This window comes from Medicago sativa, chromosome 7 (assembly GCF_051527215.1).
Source record: "Medicago sativa cultivar Bolivia chromosome 7, Bolivia_mono, whole genome shotgun sequence".
Taxonomy (NCBI): domain Eukaryota; kingdom Viridiplantae; phylum Streptophyta; class Magnoliopsida; order Fabales; family Fabaceae; genus Medicago; species Medicago sativa.
Genome location: NC_140755.1, coordinates 82167190 through 82187742, shown reverse-complemented (window position 1 = coordinate 82187742; position 20553 = coordinate 82167190). Strand labels below are relative to the sequence as shown.

Here is a 20553-nt window from a genome sequence, read left to right as displayed (position 1 = left end):
TTAAAAAAAATTGAAGAAAAAAAAGAGGAAAAAAAGTCTGAAAAAATTAATTTTGGTGGCGGTCAACAAGGGTTGAACCCGTGACACATTACCCAACACACAACTTTCCACTAGACTACTTGAACCATTTGATATATTTTTGCATTTAACAGAAATATATTATATTAAATTCTGGAGATCTAAAATTTGTCCTGTGCCTTTACCATGTCAGCATAATTAAAAATCCTTCACTGTACATTTGTGATGTGCACTTATTCTACAACTTCTTGATCACAATAATTAATGCACACTTAAAAATCTTTGTTTTCCAATGCATTTATTATTCTTTCAAATACCTTTTATTTTTCCCGCCACTATCTTTAAACCAAAAGTGGTGGGAAAAATAAACCTTAGTATGGGTGTTAAGTTTGTTCGACCCTAGTATGGGTCCTTTTTAGTTTTTTTTTTTTCCCTTTTGTTACCAAAAAAAAATAAACCAAAAGTCAAATAATGCATTTATTATTCTTTCAAAGTAAATAAAGAAAAAACAAAAGTTACCAAAAATAAGTCAAACACCTTTTGTTTTTTCCACCACTACATTTTTTCTGTCAGCTACCAAAAATAAAATAAAAAAACTTAGTTTCATATCTTGTATCCAATTACCAATTATTCATAATCAGTTTTAGTCTTTGTAAAAAAAATAGCAATCAGTTAAATCTGTCCAAATAAAATGACAACACATATGACATTTTTTTTTTAAGAAATATGACAAAAAAATGTAATTAACAGCAGTATGTAAACCATAACAAAGTAAATAAAGAAAAGATTTTGTAAAAAAATAAAAATAATGATGAATAGGAGATAGATAGAGAAAAAAAACCATTTTTTCAAAAATAGAATAATAAATAGGACAACTTAAACCCTTAATACATATCTTTCACAACTGTATAGTAGTACTTCTTAATTCCTTAAAAAAAAACTACATTATGCCTCGTCAAATGTTTATTTTTTACGAATAAACCTCTCGCCTCCTCAAATTAAATCTCAACAATAATAATATAAATTATAAAATATATTATATACTATTAGTCTAAATTATATATTAATAGAAAAATGAACTGCTTTGCACCCAAGAAAAAACTGAACCGAAAATTATAATAAAATGAACTTTTTTTGTGTTAAAAGTTATAATATTATGTGAAAAGTTATAATATTATGTGATTTTGTATTTTTTTTTTTGAAGACATAAAAATGGAATATATTAATACCGGCAATGCGAACTTTTCAATACAAGGTGTATCGAAAAGAGCATCCCAAACAACAAAGTGTCATACAAAGTATATACAAGAACTACAAGTCAGTCGATACCCAAACAGATTAAAGGGTCCGACCACCATCTCTGCAAACCATAAACAAACTTGGCATTATTAGCCTTCATCCACCATAATGAGTGGAATTTTACTTTATCTAAAAGCTGGACTATAGGAGTTTCGACATTATTAAATACTCTATTATTACGTTCACTCCATATGATCCAAATACCAAGTAGCCACAACAATTGAAGAAACGAACGACGTGCTTTTGAGGGACTTGTATAGTGAATAAATTGAATAAAATGATCTGTGATGCTAGATGGATCGACTCCCTCCACTCCAATCCATGCCCTAATATGCTGCCACAATGAACCGAGCACTTTACAATGAATGAAGACATGAGCTGCTGATTCCTCAATTCCGCACCCTGCTACACAAACAGCCCCCTCCGCTTGCACTATGCCGCGCCTAGCAAGGTTGATTCTGGTCGGGAGCCTGTCCTTTAGCAAACGCCAGGCAACAATTGAAACCTTTAAGGGTACCTGCTTATGCCAAATGAGATTACTAGTTTCGTCCAAAGTGGACAAAACTGGATTTGTCAGAATGTGATAAGCACCTCGAACAGTATATCCATCATGGATATCTGGATCCCACTGCCACCTGTCAATATAATTAGCCTACACAGAAATACCATCAAGTAATGTCCTACACTCTTCTAGCATTTCTTCCTCCCACATCCATAATCTTCTCCTCCAACTCCACGCCTCTCCCCCAACCTCCCAACCACGAGCACACATGTCAGCCACGGTACTAAATTTATTTGTTGCTAAAACAAACAGGCGGCCAAACCTTCTACACAACGGAACATCTCCTAACCATTTATCAAACCAAAAAAACGTGTTGGTTCCATCACCTACCACCTTCGACACCCTCTCGCCAAACCAACCGCCATCGACACCATCCACCCCATCCCTAATCTTCACTAATTCCCTCCACCAAGAAGAAGCACTCCGGCCCCCAACCTCCAACCGCCCAGCCACCTCACCATATCTCGCCACCAACACCCTATACCAAAACCCACCTCTATCCACTAACATCCGCCAGCACCATTTACCTAACAAAGCTATATTAAACTCCCTCAACTGTCTGACTCCCAGCCCTCCATACTCCTTACCTAAACAAATAGAGCTCCAAGCAATCCAGGAAATTTTCATGTTATCCTCACTCCCTCCCCAAAAAAATTTTTTAAATAAAGTTTCAATGGAAGAGATTATACCTGACGGAGCTTTGAAGAAGGAAAGAGCGGAGATTATGTGATTTTGTATTAAATTTTATATTTTAAAAATTATATACTATTTTTAACTACATATTTGAAAAAACATGTGACAATTATTTTTAGCTGTTAAATAAATAAAAACATGTGACAACGCCTTAAAAAAATAAAACGTGACAAAAAATAAGTAAAGTTACAAATGTCATAAAATTTGTTTCTATAACAAATGCTACTTTATTAATTAATTTTGTTATATGGACACTGGAATTTTTATCATATTGTGGCATAAAAATTTGTTTTCAAGTGTAAAAACAGACAAAAATCATTGCGAGTGGGGTACAAATTTTAACGAATTTTTAAATATAAAACTTTAATGTTGATATTTTGAAAATATTTACGAGTTTTCGAAAATTTCAAAATTTCAGTTCATGTTTCGTTTCGTTCTTATTACATTCAACGGTCTAATTGATTGTATTTGATATCGTTAGTCGGTTTGCTCCATTTTAATCTTTGGAGAAATGTCCTTCCATGTTGAATAGGTTTCAAATGTGATAGTTTGTCATATCGACTTACACCGAAGGTTCTAATTTCCAAAATTCCAGTTAATTTGTGTTAAACTGGATTGAATTGGGTGACTCGACATTTTTTTAAGAAATTCCAAAATATTAACATGAATCGAACCATGTACATGGTTGTGCAAAATCGAAATATTAACCAGTGTGTCATCTATCTTTTCATGTGTAGAATCGAAATATATTATATATGTAAGTACTCCCTCCGTCCCATATTATAAGAAAAAAAAAATCACACTTATTAAGAAAACTAAAAAAATCACACTTCTCAGATCGACTTACCAATCAGATTCGGATCTGAAAAATTCCAGTTCCTACTTCCTTCTTACTCTATTAAGGCCATATTCAACGGTATGATTGATTATATTTGTTTCCGTTTGTGACCTAGACTCTTTTCAGTCGTCCGACAAGCGTACTTCTCAGTTGACTAGGTTTCTGAAGGGATAGTTTGTCAGATCGACTTACCAATCAGATTCCGATTTGAAAAATTCTAGTTCCTACTTCCTTCTTACTCTATTAAGGTCATACTCAACGGTCTGATTGATTATATTTGTTTTCGTCTGTCACCTAGACTCTTTTCAGTCGTCGGACAAGCGTACTTCCCAGTTGACTAGGTTTCTGAAGGGATAGTTCGTCAGATCGGCTTACCAATCAGATTCCGATCTGATAAATTCTAGTTTCTACTTCGTTCTTATTCTAATAAGGTCGTATTCAACGGTCTGATTGATTGTATTTGATATCGTTAAGTCGGTTTGGTCCGTCTTGATCGTTGGAGCAATGTTCTTCCATGTTGACTAGGTTTCAAATGTGATAGTTTGTCAGATCGACTTACACTGAAGATTCTGATTTCCGAAATTCCAGTTCCTGCTTCGTTCTTACTCCAATAAAGTCATATTCAACGGTTCGATTGATTAAATTTGATTTCGTTGGTCGACTGGGTTCGATTTGATCATCACAATAATGTTCTTTCGTGTTGACTAGGTTTCTAACGTGATAGTTCGTCAGATTGACTTACATTGAAGATTCTGATTTCCAAAATTCCAGTTCCTGCTTCGTTCGTATTCAAATAAGGTCATATTCAACGGCCTGATTGATTATATCTGATAGCGTTAGTCGGTTGGGTCCGTTTTGATCGTGGGAGCAATGTCCTTCCATGTTGACCATGTTTGTAATGGGATGGTTCGTCGGATCGACTTACATCGAATATTCTGATTTCCAAAATTCCAGTTTATGCTTCGTTCTTATTCGAATAAGGTCATATTCAACGATCCGATTGATTATATTATGTTGACATTTATTTTATTAAAATTGTAGTAGATACCTAATTATAATTTTATTAAAAATTCTTTCAAGAAACAATTATTAAAAATAAAATTAAAATAGATAATATTAATAAAACTAATATCTACCGATTTAGAGTTTTACATTTCCAAAGACATTTTTTTAGGGATATTTCAAAGACTTTTTTTTTTAATTTGGGAGAAATTCCAAAGACTCTTGTAAAATTTGGAAAACGCATGACTATTTTTAAAATATTAAAATTAATTTAATGTTTCTATTAGATATTTATATTATATATATAAAATATTGTTAAGTGTTTGCACTACAATCCTTGAAGATTTTCTTTTCCACTGTGTTTGGTTGAGAAGAAATAAGAAAGAGAGAAAGAGGGGAGAGAGAAGTTGGGGAGAGATAGCCAATCTCTCGTGTTTGGTTGAGAAGAGAGACTAGGAAGAGAGACAATATTAGGTGGGACCCATGCCTTTTGCATTTCTCTCTTCATGTGCGAAGAAATGACGGGGAGCTACGAATTTTTTCTTCTTTTCCATATTTAACCTTGGTTTTGAACATATGCAGCTACTATTTTATTTATCAATTATGTTTTCAAATTTTTTGTTGGTGTAGCTGGTCGTGAACGGAAGCAAGTCTATAAAGAAGGCAAAACACAACAATATCCCTCTCCCTATTTGATCCCTCTTTTATTATATATATATAAATTTAAACTATTGAAATTCACCACTTAGCTTATGAATTGATTTAACTGACCAAAATAAAATATTTTAAATAATTAATTAAGAAAATAAGTTAATTTACATGTAAGAAATTAATTATTTTTATATTACTTTTTTATATTATTTTTATATGAAGTTAAATTCAAATAAAATAAATTTGTATATAAACTTTTTTGTATAAGGATATTTCAGTCATTTCAAAAACTAATCACACTTCTTTCTCCTCTATTTCTCTCATTTCTCTCTTGTACCAAACACTACGTGAAATCTACTCTATTTCTCATCAACTTCTCTCTTTCCACACTCTCTCTCACCTCTTTCTCTCTTCTCATTTTCTTCTCACAACCAAACACACCCTTCATTTTTTTAAGGATTTTTGCCAGCCACTTTTGCCATATGTCCACGTTTTTTTCAATCAAGCTTGGGAATTGAATAGTAATAATAGTGAGACTTGGGAGTTGAAATTAGTCAAGTAATTAAAATCCTTTATTATAAAAGCCTAACTTGATGTGCTGGCAGTGTTGCCCTAATCACTCCTATTTTTCCCTCCCTAATCCATAATTAATGCTAATCTCAACTGCCAACCACACCTTAAATCTCAGCCTTTGATCTGATGACCTTTCAAGCTTGCATTAAGTGCTGACCCTATCTGCCAACTACCCACTCATGAATCTTCAATGTCCATCCAGTTTTCAAATGAATTTGTATTACCCGAGGTGTCTCTCTATCTCCCCATTCTCTCGACTCTTTTCCTATTCCCATTCACTCTTATGTTTTCAATGCCAAACTCTTTCCTCCTCTAACTCCTTCTTCCTTCGGAGAGAGCGATGAAGTACCTCATGTGTTGTGTCTTGCTTGCTGTTCATTTGGTTATGCAAACCGGATTGTAAATCGGTGAAGTTATAACTTTCACAAGAAAATCGGTGAAGTTTAGTTTGATGAAATTGTGAGGATTGGAGTACGAATTGGACCCTAAATATAGCAATTTTAGGTACCCCTTCTCTCACTATTTTTCTCTAATTTCTATCAATTTGTTAGGGTTTAGAAATCTCTACCACTACTTTATATTTGCAAATCATCTTTCTTTTCTCTCAATTGAATCTTTAATTCTTCATCTGTTAGGTCATAATTTATCTTACTCGGTGGTTCTATCAAATTTGATTCTATATCTGAGCTTTCCTTGGCAAGAAATGCAGCTATTTGGCAAAAAAATCAAAATATAGCAATTGGGGTTTCAAGGTAGTTGAGTTTTTTTTTTTTAAAAAAAAAATTATTCTGTGATTTTTTTAACCTACACATCTGCAAGAAAGTTGTTAATATTATGTTTGTAGAAGAAAATTATGAACTTTTCAACTCAAAATCATTGGTTTCTCTATTATTTGTGAAATTTTGAACAAAACCATTTGCTACATTGGTTGTTTCTTTAGTTTTGTTTTGAAAAGTTTACAGCCTTAATTTTCTGAAGTTTTGCGGCCAGCAGCTGTTAGGAGTTTTGTTTTTTGGTTTTAGTTACCATCTGGTGTAGCAGTTCCATTACTGTTACTGTCTGCTGTTTTGAGCTGGATAATATCTGAGAAAACGATAAAAATGGTAGAAAGACCAAAGTCATTGATATCAAATTAGAAGATATTGAGTAAGATATATATTAACGTGGATATTATATATTATGTGAAGTGAAAATGAATATCATTATACATTGCAGGGGAAGAAGAATCCACTGTTCTTTTTGGGGTGAACTTGCAAAAACAATTGAGAAGTATTTTGCTGTGAATGATAATTCCCAGCCGATAATATTGATATTACGGTTTGGCAAAACTAGGAAATACTATATGGGTAGATACAGTCAGCTCCACATCACAATTCATGTCTGAACTATATTGTTTCGTTATTTTTTTTCTGTTAACACATTGCATACACGTCCACGTTGCAATGGGTGTGGTGAACTCATTCTTTGGGACAAAAGTTATTTTAAACGGCGATCTGCTGAAGTTGAAATGTACAAAAAAAAGTATTGTGTTGTAACATATAAATACATGATTTTCGAACATTTTTACGCATGACCATGGTTAACAACTTTACGTATTTTGTTTGTTGATAGAATGGATTCTGCTGATGTACAATTGACTCAAGGTGTGAGCATGATGTCTTCATATAGTGCACGTCCCGTGGCTGAGGAGTTGCTGGAGACAATGCGGATGACTATAGAAGATTTAATAGAGTGCCATCAGGAAATTGATTACGACATCGCATTAGAAATGATGAAAGGATTGTGGTCGGTAATTCAGTAATTTTATGATATGATCGAAGGATTGTGGTTGGATTTTATTTTGTAGTTTATATGTGATGCTGAAAAAGTGAACTTTGTTGTTTAAAACCTTTGAAATGGAAAATGATTTTCTTAGTTGCTTTTTCTTTCAGTTCATATTAAATTCAGAATTTAACTCAAGTTATTTGCATTTTCGATTTGAATTTAATATCATGTTATCGCTAAAAAAAATCCGGTCGTTAGAGGTATGATAGGTGATTATATTTACAAGGGTTTTGGTCGTGATGATTCGCTGATGCCTTGATCGATAACAATAGTTTTGGCTCAAAAATCTGTTTTCATAAAAGTTAGTGCTCTCAATTTACGTTTGCTATCTGTTCTTATAAATTTCAGAATTTAAGTCAAGTTTTCTGCAATTTGGCTATGATTATAATATCATGTTATAGCAAGTGTTTGTACACTTCTTATAGGTCTGAGATATGATTATCAATACAAACATTCCTTGATTCTTCTGCATGTTAGCTGCATACTGAATTTATTTACATATATTGATCATTCCAAATCAGAAATTCATGGACTGTAAACATATCATTCAATGTTTGTGTTTTCACTTTCTAATGATTTCAGGGTTATTTAAATATGTAGCTGACTTAATTAAAGATAACAATAACATGAGTATTGAGTCCCATTGCAGTATACTCTCTGTTCACTTTATTGGAGTTGCATGGTCTACTAGAGAAATGGAGTTTCTGTTTTTCATGTCCCTTATGATGTTTTGAATGTAATAGTTGTGTTTAAACTTTAAATCAATGTTTTAAAAATTGAAGTGGAACTCGAATGAGTCAAGAAATAAGAGTTTTATAAATTAAAAATTATTGTAGAAGTTTGAAGAACAGTTGAGAACTAAAAACCATGAGATCAGCACTTCAAAATCAGAAATTCATGGACTGTAAACATATCATTCAATGTTTGTGTTTTCACTTTCTAATGATTTCAGGGTTATTTAAATATGTAGCTGACTTAATTAAAGATAACAATAACATGAGTATTGAGTCCCATTGCAGTATACTCTCTGTTCACTTTATTGGAGTTGCATGGTCTACTAGAGAAATGGAGTTTCTGTTTTTCATGTCCCTTATGATGTTTTGAATGTAATAGTTGTGTTTAAACTTTAAATCAATGTTTTAAAAATTGAAGTGGAACTCGAATGAGTCAAGAAATAAGAGTTTTATAAATTAAAAATTATTGTAGAAGTTTGAAGAACAGTTGAGAACTAAAAACCATGAGATCAGCACTTCAAAATCAAAAGACAAGTGAAGACAAAGAGCAAATAATGGGCAATGATGAAATTACTTAGATTAATTTGGTAACAATTAGATTCTCTTGATATACTTGAATTTTGAGTTCTATTATTTCTATTTTTCAAGTTTGCATTGTAACCTTAAGTTCCGAAACTTACTCAAATCAGAAGCTTAATTTTTTATGGAAACAGACCTTATGTCTTAAAACCAACTCAAATCAATTATAGTAATTATGTCACAACACTAGCCTGAAAAATAGGATTTTAATTTGTTTTGGGACTTGGTTGATTTGAGTTTATTTCAGAACATGTCAAATGATATCTTGCTATTGATTAAGCGTAAGATCAACATGCTTCAAATGTCCTTCATCTCAGTGGTGTACTGATTCCTTAAAGTCCATGTCCTGGTAGGTAATTATAAATTTCCGCTGCATATGTATGGTGTAGGAAGAAGTTTTGGTATGGTTTTGTTAGTCTGGCTTTAAGGACATTTGAAGTTTTGGTATGGTTTTGTTAGTCTGGCTTAGACTTTGTTCGGCTATTATTGAGGAAATTGGATTTAGGTTTGGTATCTATGAAGAGGAAGCTTTATGTTATTTTGTTATGGGATTTCCAGTATTTGCGTATGTGAAGGGAGTTAGAACTACATCGATTATATATCGTCTAATTGTGAATGGATTCGTGAAGAGGGAAATTTTGGGATATACATGATATTTGGTCTGCTTAACTATTTCTGGCGTGTCATCTTTGGCTGTTCTGTTCTGCTGCACCGGTGTTCTTACAGTGGTAAGGATGGTTGATATATTCTGGCATTGAATCAAGCTGCTATTGAGATTTGCTGGTATCGGGATTGTGGTCGTGTGTACATGTCTGCTGCTATATTGAAAGCATATTCAAGAAATTTGTGGGTAATGTGTGGGTTGGAGAAGGAATTTGGTGGCTGTTCATTGGGCAGTTGTGTAACCTTATGATTATGATTATATTTTGATATTGATACTATCGTAGGATTGTTGTGTAGCAATATTAATAAACAGCCATCTATGTAATATTGTGTAATGTTAGTATTCACATGTTAGAGATTTGCCATGCCCCTGTATTATCACCCAAAAGTTGTGAGCATACATATCATCATCTCAAATGTTGTTTATCATGAAGTCTTTCGTAATGTATCTTGATGATTAAAGTTCAAACCTTTTTCTGAGGTATACTATCATCTCATTTTGTTGTTATTGTTGTCGTGGAATGGAAAATATTTTTAAATTTTTATAAGACTTCTATTAACTATAAACGTTTACATTGTTGCGATTTATTTGTTTAACTTCTTCTCGGTAGGACCCGTGCGGTAGCACGGGTCAAGAGTCTAGTTAAATACTGTATTCAATACTCTTTCAAAAGCACATATATTCCCCATACACATATACATGCGCCTCCTTTCCTTTTCTTTCAATTTGTTGATATTTTTCCGTGATTTTTTCTTCCAAAGCTGTATCCAATTTTTTTTCAGAGGCAAAAGTTGTAAATTTGTGTAAACTAGACTCTAACCCGTGCGATGCACGGGTTTTGTATATAAATATTATATTGATTGTACATTCAATACTATCCTATGAAACGACTGCAAAAAACAACAACAAAAAATGCAAAAATTACACTAATTTAAATTATTAAATTTATTTTCTTACCAAATAATATTACCAGGTTGTGTTCTTGAATTTCTTTTTTCTCAATCTTCATATTCGATTACATTCATGTTAAAAGAACAACTAAAATAAACAAATTGAAAATAGTAAACATTTTTGAAAAGTCAGAGGGAGAAATCAAAGTAATGTTATAATCTAGTGTAGTGATTTTTGCAAATAAAAGTCAGAATAAATAACTTCAAGTAAATAATATATGAGAAACAAAGAGGCTGACAAAATTATCATCGGAATCAGTCAAATTATCAACAATTTTAAAAATACAACTTTAATATCGTAACACGTAGTAAGCATACACCAAGAAACTGATCCTAACCGCAAGGGCCGTTAATACTATAAAAATGAAAAGGAAAATGAACTTTTATGTGGTAACTGAAATAAGAAGAAATATGAAAAGGAACTTTTATGTGGTAAACGACAGAAAATAACAACAACAACAACAACAACAACAACAACAACAACAACAACAACAACAACAACAACAACAACAACAACAACAACAATAATAATAATAATAATAATAATAATAATAATAATAATAAATACTGCCATCAATAAAGGAACCATTAAAAATGAAAAGAAATTGTTATGAGAAAAGGAACCGCTAGGGCGTTTGCGTCTTTAAAAAAATGTTTTAGTATTGTGGTATATCAATTTTGGAAGCAACAATATTTCAATCAAAAAGGAAGTGACTTAGTGGGGAGAGTTGTAAAGTGTAGCCAATAGGTACCTGGTTCGAATCCTTGAAAAACCTTTTTTTTCATAAAAAATATTCAGATCCGCCAAAAAGGGCGGGATTAGGGTTAGGTCAGACTGTCTAACATTTATATATACTAGACCACCGACCCGTGCTCCGCACGGGTCTTACCGACTAAAAAGACACCAATTCGTTTGTTTTTAATACTTGTCAAGAAAAACATATTATTCCAAAATAAAAGAAAGTTCACACATAAGTCGTACCATTTTTTAAGTTTAAAAATCTTTAAGAACGACTAAAAGTGAGTATTTTTGAATGGGGGATCATTTCCGCATTTGAGTAAAAATAGAGAGACAAAAACGCTCCTAACTAAGATGTTTGAACACATCATATCCTCTTTGATTGGAGCAAGTTGAGACCAATTCCTTCAAAAGAGAGTCCTGTTATACCATAGGTGAACAATGATTACACTTTATCTTATATGTCGTAATAGAATCAAGTTATATCAATGCAAGTTTTGCAACCGTTTTGCTGGCTGGATTTTTTCTGTCTGCATTTTTTCTGTTTTGACAGCATTTTTGCTGCTGTTTCTGTGTAGCAGAGTCGTGCTTTTGTTAGGATCGGATGATTTTGTGTTTTTGTGGGTGTGTGGATTAGTTGTTGTCACTTTGTTTTTCGGCCAACCATCAGAGCACCCAACTTGATCTGTGCAGCTTCACAAATTCTGCGCATAACTATCTTCCGTTTCCAGTTGCCGGCAATTTTCCTGTGATTGTACGATATAGATCCAAAAAAAAAGAGTGCAGTTATGGCAGTTAGGGAAGAAGCGGAGGAGTAAGGGGTAATAGATTGAAAAACGTGGTTGGGAAATTCAATCAGCTTATACAACATGTATATAAAAATGTCTGCTACTCAAGTCATCATCAAAAATTGGTATTTGATATTGAAAGTAGCGGCAACGCAAATCGGACACAAACAATTGCAGAACTCTTAAAAACTTGGTGTTTATTCCTATTCAACTTGGTACCAATTTTATGGTGATTCTAATCATTTTTAATAAGAATGCAAAATATGCTGAATTTCAGTTCAAAACAATCAAATTATGATACAATAAATTCAAGAACAATGATCACAAAAATACCACAAATGAATGAATCCAAGTTATCAAATTCATACCATTATTTTCAACCTCTTGCTTGGATGAACGGTGTTCTTGATCAGCATCAACAGATTCCTCAATTTTAGCTTCTTTGACCTTCCTATCCTTCTCCTTCTCTTTCACCACGTTCTCCTTCCTCCCAGAGCAATATGAAAAGGAACTTCAGTCCCACTAATAAACTCAACAACAAACAGCCACCTGCGTTACCATGAAAAAGTACATCAACCAAAAATCATGATTAAGATATAACAAAACACAAAATCTCTACCTGATAGATATCAGCATATCTTAGAGTAAGGAATTGCAGAGAAAATCAATTAAGAAAAATTGAAAATACAAAAGGAATGAGAAAGATGAGGCAAATAGAATAACACAAAAATGATCGAGGTCGAAAGATTAATAGATAGAGATTAAAATTTGATGAAAGGCATCACATTAAGAAAAATAACGTGATTTTCTGCGTATCTGATTTGTTGCATATCTGATTTGTTGGGTTTTGGGATTAGTATTAGCAGATTAGAGGAGGGAAAATACGGAAAAAATTGTTAGGCTTTTGGAGTGAACTTTGGTTCATTGTATGGGGTCTCAAAATAGGTCAGGGGTAATACAGTAAAAGTTAGCTTAGGTTTTGGGTTAAAATTAAGGCTAAATAATCACTCGTGTTAACTTTTATATATAAGAAGAAAATTTGATGAAAGGCATCACATTAAGAAAAATAACGTGATTTTCTGCGTATCTGATTTGTTGCATATCTGATTTGTTGGGTTTTGGGATTAGTATTAGCGGATTAGAGGAGGAAAAATAGGGAAAAATTGATAGGCTTTTGGAGTGAACTTTGGTTCATTGTATGGGGTCTCAAAATAGGTCAGGGGTAATACAGTAAAAGTTAGCTTAGGTTTTAGGTTAAAATTAGGGCTAAAATAATCACCCGAGTTAACTTTTATATATAAAAAGAAAATTTGATGAAAGGCATATCATTAAGAAAAATAACATGATTTTCTGCGTATCTGATTTGTTGCATATCTGATTTGTTGGGTTTTGGGATTAGTATTAGCGGATTAGAGGAGGGAAAATAGGGAAAAATTGTTAGGCTTTTGGAGTGAACTTTGGTTCATTGTATGGGGTCTCAAAATAGGTCAGGGGTAATACAGTAAAAGTTAGCTTTGGTTTTAGGTTAAAATTAGGGCTAAAATAATCACCCGGGTTAACTTTTATATACTAGACCACCGACCCGTGCTCCGCACGGGTCCTATCAGCTAAAACATACACAAATAAGTTACACCATTATATAACATGTTTATATGAATAGGTCTATTTGTTACGGTTGAAACAATGCACTTCACAGTTCATATGATGTGAAATATGATAAATTAAACGCATGATGGTCACATTAGGTATGTAATTAGTTGCTAATAGCCACAATACATCAATATAAATATAAAGTACTAATCACACACCAAAGAGGTTTTTATATTGACAACAAAAGTTGAACCCACAACCTTGCGGGCGAGTCAACTGAGTCAACCTTCATTGACATGCTTTTTTTTTTTTAAAAGGATCATTCACATGACATATTTTTATCGTTAAAATTTATCGTTTTTTTTGGTGAAAATTTGTCGTTTTTTATTTTGGACAAAAAATTGTCGTTTTCAATTACAAATTACTAATTTTCATATATGACATATTTGTGTTGGAATCCAATAGCAAAACATAATAACAATGTTAGAAATTCTCTTAAAGATAGTACGTTGCCATGATAAGAAGCATGTGCAACTTTTGCATCACATTAATAAGAAAATAGTTTCAGAGAAAGCAAACAGAAAGATTAAATTAATCTCAGCAATAAGGAAAAAAATAATCGTTGTTTTTTTTTAAACATTATCATTGCAATTAATTATACAACTCTCGTATTGTTTTGAATTCTCATCCTCTTCAAAAAAAAGGTTTTAAAAACCAAATTTAACCAAACTTGATGATTCAACATATTCAACTATGATATAATGTAAAAATTTAAAACCAAGTATCGGATAAGTTCCCGTAAACATTAAATCAAACATATGAGAGATGCAAAATTAAACATAAATAAAACAGTAATAAACATTAAAAAGGTGATTTGGTAAAAGTCATTGTGATACTTGTCTACCATAAATTATTAGTAATAACAATAATTGTTTCATAAAACTTGCAACAGTACTGTTTCTATAAAAGATTAAGCAGCAGGAGCAAGATTCTGCATAACCTTCAATGCCTTATCTAGAGACCATCCTTTCATAATTAAGTGTTATCCACCATTTACTGCAACATAGACTGAACAATCCATTAATGATATTTGAGGCAAAGCTTCACTACTCCTAGAACATGCCTTTCAACCCTTGCCATAAGCCTATAATGAGTTAATTTCTACAATTGAATCAGCTCCATGACAATGTAAAAAAGCGGCACCAAACTTGCAAAATTCCTTTAAATAGTAAAGTAACATCCTGACCAGCTCCCTTGCAGCATGATTTTACAGGTAAAAGCTGTGATATTTCGCCTTCAATCCAAAACTACTTCAACAAGACATCTTCTATTTTGAGTCCTAGTCAAGTTACTTTTAACTGCTAAGACTTTACTTTTACAAAATAGTTCAAACATTCAATCCTTGCAATTGATTTTTGGGTTCAACTGTAACAAACAACAAAGCAATCGAATGTATAAAAAGGTAATGCAGTTTGACAATATATATAAAGGGAGGAGGAGAGGACTTTCAAGATCCTGTATGAAGAAAGATATTGCACAAATCAAAAATTAATTTGATACATCTAGTACAAAAGAAACACCAGATAAAATCACCAAAGCAATTGTTGTTTGAAGCAGACAAAAACCGATGAGCTAAAAATATCCAGCTCAAAGTGCACATGCAAAGCCAATAGCCAACAAAACCAACAAAAAACACATGATCACAGACACTTAGATAAGACTAAATACAATTTTTTTCAACAAAGTGACGTTTCATACATTTGAAGGCACGTAAAATAAACAAAAACAAACTCAGTATAGAGCTCGTTACATATATCATGTTTTTGCATTTATAAATGAAAAAAATAATACGCAGACCTCAAAATAGAAAATAGCTAAGGATACACATGATTTAAAGGACTTGCAAATGAACTTGCATGGAATGCTAGGGTTAGATAGTCTTTTGACAAAACTCTATGTCATCCATTTGTGAGCATGGTGGTGGTGAAGCTTCTCTTGGTAATTGGTTTGGTTTGGATTTTAGTGGTGGCAGAGATAGTCGGAGAACACCACCTCCTAGCCGCTGTTAAGAAGATGAGGGTGTACAAAGTAGCTGTCAGAATTAATGAGAGGCAAATGTGAAATGAGGTTCAATGTTTTATGAGTGAGCACAAAATGCAGGGCTGAAAGACAAATATATAAAACAATGTCGGTAAACTTTAAAAGTGATCATTTGATGTGCGGACAAATGATGTATCAAATGAGATGATCCACTTGTACTACTTGCTATAGCAACAGTGAAACACAATAATAAACATGCAGCCACATGTATAATTTTGCTCATAGTATTTCATCTACATCATAAAAAGTCACCTTTTATAGCCTTTGTTGTTTTCCTGCTTCAATGAATGAGCACCCCCAGTTTGACTGCTCAAAGAGTGTCCTTGATAATGCTTTATGGTGCACTATTTGATGAATCACTCAAGCTTGGATGGATTTCATTTAAAGTCTTCCAAAAATGAAAATACTACTTTGGAAAGCTCGTTATTAGAACTAACACGACTCTTCATTTTCTGCTGGAACAAAATCTGATTGGAGAGAAAAGGAAGCAGTAGTGAGATAACACTTACAAATGATACTGAAGCAAAAATATTCATAGTCTATAATTTCATATGTTAAGTATAATTACTCTATTCATAGAGAAATATAAGCGTTGTGTTATCTGATATAAAATGTTAAAAGTTGAAAAGAATAGGATAGTTTAAGGGGAATGTGGCTTACATGATAGAGGGATTGATGGACCAAGCAGAACAATTCTATGTCACCAAAATCGTTCACGGTGGTCTATTGATTAGTTTGGGGCTGCGGTGAGATGGCGGCTCAACCGCTTCCTGGTTTTGAACCCAATTACCACCTCTTTTTGGCTGCTCAGCCCCACCATTCAACTTCATTTGATTCCACTTTATGCTGTTGATAACAGTTTAATAAGAAATTCAGAATAAATATATAAAATTTCATATTATAAGTTAGAAAACAATCTGAATTAGTCATATAAAAGAATGATTTTGAATAGAGGAGGGATATATTGTCACTGGTGTGCTGGAGACATTGGATTGCTTTTGCTTAACTACAGCATCTTGTCAATGGAAAATACATAATCAAATGTGGAGAAGAAATTTGACGCATAGATGGAAGTCTCAATCTAAATCTCAGCTGTCAAAAGCTGATCAATCTACAACTTATAAAGATACACTGCGCATGAACTAAAAAGAAAGAAATACAGGAATTCAAGTCTCAAAATAAAGTCGTGTTTGAGCAGTGTGTATAATAATGGCTTGACTACACATAATTAGAAAAGAGTAATGCAACTGTACAGTGATAGTTTTGTAAGCAATTGAGTCTAACCACTTAAAACGCATCTTTAAAGGAAAAATCATAGGAATTCAGATCCAATTTGAGCTGGAACTCATCCGGTAATATCATAGTTAGAGAGTTTTAAGATTTTGACAGACATACATAAAGCGACAAAATTATTCAGGAATCTTAAAATTCCAAAGTTTCATTGATGTGTACATTCAAAGCTAAGTTAAACTACTTTGGAAAAAAGAAGTTATAATGGGAAAGCTACCCCAAGGAACTACATGTGGCGAAAACATGGCCTAAATGAGACTGGCTAGATTATGTAATCTAAGGAAAGAAGAGAATGAGTGTCTCAGATGGCTAGATTCATAAAAACCACAACAGTGAAGTGAACATGTAATTGCTCACTCTTTTAACCAACAATATCATATTTGGATAGAACTGAACATATGCCCTTTAATGAGAATAAACAGAAACAAACAAACTCAAATAAATGACAGTATCATGCATTATTTGCATTCTGGAAAAAAGCAACAACTCAAAAAAGGTCATTCCTGCTAATAATACTTGCATTCTTCATTGACCATCATTCAATGGAATAAGTGACTCGTACATTAATAAAATTAATAAAATAAAAGACACGATAACAGTACAAACTATAAAAGACACAATATAAGGGACTTCCGGTGTTTGAGGTTTACAAAAGTGGCACAACACTCAATTACACATCATAAGAGAAACAAATGCATTACCTGAATGGTCGGAACCAAATCGTCACAGCAACAAAGGAAATTCTACAAACAGTGATATTCACAACCTGTCAAAACATAAGAAATTTCACATTAACAAATGCATCCACCATCCTTGAAGTGTTTCTGTCAAATTACATAGATTTATTCATATCTTCAACATCCTTTATCAATTTCTTTTAATTAAACAAAATGCTGTCATTATTTTTACCACTTTTCATTCTCAACAACACCATTGTTTACCCAATAAAACCACAAAAATACAAATTTAAATAATTTACTGTCAATTTGAATGAGACAGAAACAAACCCAATTTTTTTTTTAATTTTAGAAATTAACAGACATGCAACTGAATGTGATCGATTTAGTACCTGGAGAAATGGAAACCAACAAATCAAGATGCAGAGGATTTCATGACTGTATTTGATGTGTGATTCTCTTCAGGGTATGATCACTTTCTCAACTCACAATTCTTGCAGCGGTTTTCGGGGAGGTAGACGGAACTGGAGGAGATGAGGATGAAGAAAAGAAGCAAAAGCAGCGATTGAGAGAGGAGAAGAGCAACAACTATTGCGATAGAAGAGCGAAAATGAGAGAGAAAAACAGAGGTTCTGATGTGAGCAGGAAGAAACTGTTGTGTCGGATTCAGACACGGTTGCGGCGGAGGTTAAATGGCCACAGGCGATGGTGCGTGTACGGCGGAGAACTGCTATCGATGGTAGTAAATTAGGTTCAGAGAATGGGTGTGACTGTGAGAGAAAAGGGAGAGAGAATTGGGGGGAGAGGGTTGGAGAAGAAACGCGTGAGAGAAAGAGAGGAAAATTTGTTAGGTTTATGTGAGGGTTAAAACAGGAAATTTAATCCCTAGGTTTAGGTTAAAATTAGGGCTTCAATATTGGCTTGGGACAACTTTTATATATAGAATGATTTGAAAGAAACCATATCTTTCTCATTTAATAACAATAATTTTGTAAATTTGTGTCAAATTATAACACCTTTAATTTTAAAATATGCCAAAATTTAATAAATTATATCAAACATTATGAGTTTATTTTTTTAGTTTTGTGTTTTTTAAGTCCTATTAATGAATCAGTTGACTAGTCCTATTAATGAATCAGTTGACTAACTTTTTCATAAAAGCCGTATTTTTCTCTCTCTCATATCAATTGACTAATTTTTTTTCTTCAAAAAAAGCACATCATTCTTAAATGTAATATTTACACAATAATAATAATAATAATAATAATAATAATAATAATAATAATAATAATAATAATAATAATAATAATAATAATAATAATAATAATAATAATAATAATAATAATAATAATAATAATATACATATCATCTTCCCCCCTAAAAAAAATAATGTATCATTTTTTTTAGAAAATATAGAAACTAATAAAGGAAAAAAAAATATTTTTCTGGGTTTTTTGTTTTTTATTTTCTAATGGGATATTTTGTCAGATCGACTTACACCAAAGAGTCCGAATTCCTGAATTCAAGTTCCTGCTTCGTTCTTATTCCAATAAGTTTTAAAGTCGATATTGTAAAATTTTATAAACTCATGATTATTGTAAAATTTTATAAACTCGTGGTTACGTATAAGATTACCATCAGAAATGAAGGGGCAATTCAATATGGATTTGTATGAGTCAATTATTTGCAATAAAGTTTAAAGTAAAGAGATTAAAGTTTGTCAAAAAAAAAAAGTAGAGATGTAAACAATTCTTTTAAAAATGAGTAGAAAAATAACGATATGTTCCACAAATTTTTATTTAAAATTTAGTAATTTATCAAATAAAAAATATTTAACGGTAGAGGAATTTTAACTTAATCTCATCATTTTCTCTAATATGTCTTTCCATGTTGACTAAGTTTCGAATGAGATATTTTGTCAGATCGACTTACACCAAAGATTCCAAATTCTGAATTCAAGTTCCTGCTTCGTTCTTATTCCAATAAGGTCATATTCAACGGTCCGATTGATTATATTTGATATTGTTAGTCGGTTGAATCCGTTTTGATTGTCTTACACGAGGTCATATTTCAATAAGGTCATATTCAAACGTACTTCCTAGTTTACTAGGTTTTTAATGAGATAAATTTAGATATTATTAAAAAAAATATTACAAACTTTTTAAAAAATGGAGTAATTTGACATTATTTATACTTATATATATGTTACTATTTTTTATAAGAAATGTCTATTACTAATTATGTAAATATAAATATAGTAATAATTTATTCAAAAGATATATATATATATATATATATATATATATATATATATATATATATAATGGTAATAATAACATTACGTTATTTCTTATGTAAAAAAATATATGTTATTTTAAATCAAAATATTTAATATGTAAAAAAAGTTCAACTTACAATATGCTATTATAATACTTCAAAAGTTTAAAGTTTGTAAAAAAAAAAACTTCATGGTGTGGCGGTAGAAATACTTTTTTTCAATCTCATGTACGCAGTTCGATCTCTAAAATTCCAATTCTTTTTCAATTCTAAATTTTTCTATCATAAGAAAAATCGAAGAAAATGAAATGATTCCATATTGGAGTTTGAATGACCGTTTTTCATGGAAAACGATGTGCATTGAAATTGAAAACATACTCATAACTATCATTAAAAATGTTTAATATGCCATAAAGAATCAATTAAGGCGTAATTGACATAGAATTAAAACCTATATAGCAGTTAAATAGATTTATAACGCATATGTTTCATGAATTAATTTGATGTTGTGATGGTAAAGTCATTCGTTGAGCGTTGAGGGTATTGGGGTTGTGGGTTCGATTCATGCGTATGGCTAATTTTTTTTCTTTTTTTTATTTGCGAATGGCCAATTTTTTTTTTTTAATGTTTCATCTTCTAGCTCCAGACGGGTCGTAACGACCCGGTTTCAACCCATGCGATCAGAAACAAAAAAACCTTACCTTT

The 20553-nt window shown here is 32.0% G+C and overlaps 2 long non-coding RNA genes across 3 annotated transcripts; one reads left to right on the top strand and one right to left on the bottom strand.

Annotated features, from left to right (window-relative positions):
* Positions 1 to 5825: 5825 nt before the first annotated feature.
* LOC146909234 (uncharacterized) lies at positions 5826 to 7557 on the top strand. Of its 2 annotated transcripts, none has more exons than XR_015018774.1 (3): positions 5826 to 6140; positions 6272 to 6388; positions 7248 to 7557. It is a non-coding gene; the product is annotated as an uncharacterized LOC146909234 (long non-coding RNA). The 2 variants fall into 2 exon arrangements; XR_015018775.1 differs by having other exon boundaries at positions 6852 to 7557.
* Positions 7558 to 14821: 7264 nt separating this feature from the next.
* Positions 14822 to 17770, bottom strand: LOC146909233 (uncharacterized). The gene is made up of 4 exons (XR_015020271.1): positions 17596 to 17770; positions 16265 to 16450; positions 15857 to 16071; positions 14822 to 14929 (listed from the first exon to the last, which is right to left on the bottom strand). It is a non-coding gene; the product is annotated as an uncharacterized LOC146909233 (long non-coding RNA).
* Positions 17771 to 20553: the final 2783 nt, after the last annotated feature.